The sequence below is a fragment of the Saimiri boliviensis genome, chromosome 5 (assembly GCF_048565385.1).
Source record: "Saimiri boliviensis isolate mSaiBol1 chromosome 5, mSaiBol1.pri, whole genome shotgun sequence".
Lineage (NCBI taxonomy): Eukaryota > Metazoa > Chordata > Mammalia > Primates > Cebidae > Saimiri > Saimiri boliviensis.
In genome coordinates, this window is record NC_133453.1 from 91,561,305 (window position 1) to 91,566,468 (window position 5,164).

Sequence of the window (5,164 nt, forward strand, 5' to 3'; positions counted from 1 at the left end):
GGGTAGGAAAGGTTTCCTCCGTTGTTGTCAGAGGAGGAATCCTGATGGTGGATGCTGTGAAATCCTAATGTAATTATTTTAACAGTGTTCTTCACATATGGCTTGTGATACTCTTATTAAATATCTGTTGAGTATACAGTTACTGTCAGCACTGTTAATATGAATTCATTAAATATTAACCTTTAATCCAATTTTATAGCTGAGTGGCACTGTTACTTACTTATTTCTTCAAAGGTGGTAACTTCTATCAGCCCCTAGACAAGTATTAGTGGATGGAGCACAGGTCCAGGATTCGTGGCTCTGCCACATGTTTGAAGACCTAGTCAGAAGACTGTCTAGATGCCAATTTTTCCATCTAACAGCACTGCATGCTCTACATAACTTGGAGTTTAGTGAGGATCAAGAGAGGTTGTAGAAATTAGAGTGCTGAGACGGCAAAAAGCCTAATGGGGAAAAAAATCTGACAACTTTTTAATGACTTTTCTTTCAATATAGTTCCCATGCTTTGAATCAGTTTGGTCTTTCAAACTAACCTCTTTATTTAAAGTACAGATATATCTCAGAATTACGGCAAGTTTGATTTCAGACCACTGCAATAAAGCAAATATCACAATAAAGCAAGTCATACAAATTTCTTTCTTTCCTAGTGCATATAAAAGTTATGTTTATACTATACGATAGTCTATTATGTGTGCAATGCCATTTTGTCTAAAAAACAACATACATACATTAATTAAAAAGTACTTTATAGCTTAAAAAAGGCCAATGATCCCCTGAGCCTTTAGTGAGTCATGATATCTTCCTGGTAGAGGGTCTTGCTTCAGTGTTACTGGCTGCGGACTGATCAGGGCAGTGGTTGCTGAAGGTTGGGGTAGCTGTGGCAACTTTTCTTTTCATTTCTTTTCTCTCTCTCTCAACAGACTCTTGCTCTGTAGCCCAGGCTAGAGTGCAGTGGCGTGGTCTTGGCTCACTGCAACCTTCGCCTCCCAGGTTCAAGTGATTCTCCTGCCTCAGCCTCCCGAGTAGCTGGGAGGCACACTCCACCATGCCCAGCTAAGTTTTGTATTTTCAGTAGAGACAGGTTTTCACCATGTTGGCCAGGCTGGTGGTCTTGAACTCCTGACCTCAAGTGATCTGCCCACCTCAGCCTCCCAAAGTGCTGAGATTATAGGTGTGAGCCACTACCCCCAGCCTTGCTGTGGCAATTTCTTAAAATAAGACAACACAGTGCTTGCTTTGGTAGTACATATACTAAAATTGGAACAATACAGAGATTAGCGTGGTCGCTGCACAAGGATGTCATGCAAATTCATGAAGCATTCCATGTTTTTTTTTTAAAAAGACAACAATAAAGTTTGCTGTATTGATGGACTCTAATACATTCCTTTTGTGACTTCACAAAAGGAATGTAGCATACAATACTGTTTCATAGCATTTTACCCACAGTAGAACTTTTTTCAGAATTGGAGTTAATCCTCTCAAAGCCTGCTACTGCTTTATCGACTAAGTCTGGGAAGTGTTCTAAATCCTTTGTTGTCATTTCAGCAATGTTCACAACATCTTCACCAGGACTAGATCCATCCCAAGAAACCATAAGAGACATATGCTCATCTATAAGAGACAACACCTCATCAATTAATGTTTTATCATAACATTGCAGCAATTCAGTCATATCTTTAGGCTCCACTTCTCTTGCTCATTGTACCACATCTGCAGTTACTTTATTGAAGCCTCGAACCCCTCAAAGTCATCCATGAGGGTTGGAATTAACTTCTTCCTAACTCTTGTTAATGTTGATATTTGACCCCCTCCCATGAATGACAAATGTTCTTAATGGCATCTAGAATGGTGAATCCTTTCCAGGAGGTTTACCATTTATTTTGCCCAGATCCACCAGAGGAATCACTATCTTGGGTGGCTAGAGTCTTATGAAGTGTATTTCTTAATTAATAAAACGTGAATGTCAAAATTATTCCTTGATCCCTGAGCTGAAGAATAGTAGTTGTGTCAGCAGGCATGAAAACAACTTTAATCTCCTTGTGCGTCTCCATGACAGCTCTTGCGTTCCTACTTACATTTTCAATAATTGGTAATGTTTTGAAATGTATCTTTTTTTCCCTCAGCAATAGGTCTGAAGAGTCTGAAGAGTGAGCTTAAAACAATCAATAAACCACGCTCTAAACAGATGTGTTGTCATGCAGGGTTTTTTGTTCCATTTGTAGAGTACGGGCTGAGTAGATTTAGCATAATTCGTAAGAGCCCTAAATGCAGCTGATGACTTTAAGTTGAAGCCAATGATCTTTTGGAATTGTAAAAGATCATTGGCTTCAGCGTAAAGTCACCAGCTGCATTTGACTCAAATATGAGAGACCACCTGTTCTTTAAAGCTTTGAAGCCAGGCATTGACTTATCCTCTCTAACTATGAAAGTCTTACATGGCACTTGTAAGACTAATTTAAAGCTGTTTCATCTACATTGAAAATCTGTTGTAGCCATGCTCATCAATGGTCTTAGCTAAATCTTCTGAATAACTGCAGCTTCTCCATCAGTACTTGCAGCTTCACCCCTTACTTTTATGTTATGGAGATGGCTTTTTTCATTCAAACTCATGAACCAGCCTCTGCTAGCTTCAGACTTTTCTTCTGCAGCTTCCTCTCTCAGCCTTCATAGAATTCAAGAGAGTTAGGGCTTTGCTCTGAAATAGGCTTTCGCTTAAGAGAATGTTGTGGCTAGTTTGATCTTCTATCTAGACCACTTAGACTTTCTCCATATCAGCAGCAAAACTGTGTTGCCTTCTTATCATTCATGTGTTCACTGGAGCAGCACTTTTAATTTCCTTCGAGAACTTTTTCTTTGCATTCCAATTTGGCTAACTGGTACAAGAAACCTAGCTTTTGGCTTGTCTCAGCTTTTGATATGCCCTCCTCAAATATAAAAAAAAATCATTTCTAGCTTTTGATGAAAAGCGAGAGACATGTGAGTCTTTTTCACGTGAACACTTAGAGGTAATTGTAGTGTTATTAATTGACCTAATTTTAATATTATTGTGTCTCTGGTAATAGGGAGGCCTTAGGAGAGGGAGAGAGGTGAAAGAAAATCATCAGTCCCACGGAGAAGTCAGAACACACACATCGATTGATTAAGTTTGCCTTCTTATGTTGGCTCAGTTTGTGGTGCCCCAAAACAATTGCAATAGGAACAGCCAGGATCACTGATCACAGATAGCCATAACAGATATAATAATAATAAATAAGTTTGAAATATTGTAACAATTATCAAAATGTGACACAGACACACGCAGTGAGCACACACTATAGGAAAAAGGGCACCGAGAGGCTTGCTCGCGCAGGTTTGCCACAAATCAATTTGCAAAAAATGCAGTATCTGTGAAGCACAGGAAAGAGAAACACAATAAAACAAGGTTTGTCTGTATTAAATAATTTCTTTATCTTTTTGTTATTATAAAAACCTGTGTAATTGCTGGCCAGTTATTCTGAGCACCCTGAGGTGTAAATCATATATTTTCTCTAAAGCAGGTTAACGAAACATTCAATCACAAATCACCTTTTTAAAAGTTAATTCATTGTGCTAAAATTGACTCTTTATAATTTTGTAATATTACATATCATTTGCTAAACATTTTTACTAGGTTTGTAGAATTTTTTTGACCTGTGGGAATTGATAAGCATTAAGCTATGGGTGGTGATTTTCAGTGTCTCTCTCTCTTTCTTTCTTTCTTCATATATGTACATAGGTCCCTATATATTGCAAAGATCTTCCTTAAAATAAATTGTAAAGTGAAATCTGCATATGTGAAGTAGCTAAAATATTGCTGACACTTTTGAGCAGCACTCTCCCTTTGCCTATTACCATTACCACTAATGACTCCTCAGGTGCTGCCATGGAACTCTTGGGGTCTGAATTAGGTAGTTGAGAGCCATTGGACCAGCAGACAAAAGATGAAGAAAAGCATTTGGATAACTTCTTGATACAGTATCCTCTGTCCTCCTCTCACATGTACTAGTAGGTAGTAAGCAACTGGGGTAGTAGTCAATGGGGATGAAAGAGAATTTATCTTTGCTTATCTGCTTGTGAATCATTCATATATTATTCATGAAACAAAGAGATTTTGACTCTCTCTTCCCCATCCCATTTGTCTAGACATGTAGAGGACTGTGTTCTGTGATCAGACTTAGTAAGACTGAATTAGATTAGTGTATGGAGAAAAGCAGAATACACTTGTTTGCAGAGTTCTGTGCTTTATTGTCCTGTAGAATAAAAAGGAAAGATGGGAGACTAATATGGGCTCCCCAGTGTTTTATTTTGCCAAAGAAAGAATATTTCAAAGAGCAATCCCTAAAGGATACCTCAAAAACTTTGATACTTCATAAAAGAAAGGACACAAAACAGCAAAATTTTGGAATATTATAATCTCAGAGTTGTTCAAGAGTCCACATTGGTGGCCACTTGAACAGAAGAAAGAATACTTTCTTTTTGGAATAGGACTTGGGATTAAACCCCAGCTCTCCTGTCGTTACCTATATAACACTGGCTAAGATAATTAATCTTTCAGAGCCTCAGCTGCAAGATGAAAACATGTATCTCACATGGTTGTTAGAATGCCACCAATGAATGAATGCCACATGGAATTTGGTACACAGTAGGTTCTCAATAAATATCCATTCTCTCCCTCTTGCACCAGATTCTTCCTTTCTCTTCTTACTTACGTCTGAGGATCATTTTGATGTTCAAGTAAGAAAATAGTGAGAAAATGCTTGGTGAACCTTAAAGCACTATTTAAATTTGAGGTTCATGGGACAAACGGTGTTTTGCGTTAAGCATATGCATTTTTCTTTTTAGAAGATATGTGGATAACTGGCACAATCACACTCAGGGAGCAAAATGTAATGACTTTGTCTTATTCCTTGAGGGCTCACACGGTCTTTTGGGTGAAAATATACATAAAATACAGATAGCATTTTAGTAAGTACTGTCCATATAGTGCACATATCTTTTGCATGTTTTTTAAACAAAGAACATTAACCATTCAACTCACAGATTTTCCTGCATGACAAACTAAGGTGTAGTTATAAAGTCCATTGGAGCTGTAAAGTGTTTGGAATTATATTGCAGTAAGTGCTATTGCATTCAATCTCACCCAGCT

The 5,164-nt window shown here is 37.9% G+C and overlaps 1 non-coding gene across 1 annotated transcript; it reads left to right on the forward strand.

Moving 5' to 3' along the window:
• Nucleotides 1-1,227: 1,227 nt before the first annotated feature.
• On the forward strand, nt 1,228-1,331 carry LOC120364407 (U6 spliceosomal RNA). The gene has a single exon (XR_005579669.1). It is a non-coding gene; the product is annotated as a U6 spliceosomal RNA (small nuclear RNA).
• The last annotated feature ends 3,833 nt before the right edge of the window (nt 1,332-5,164 follow it).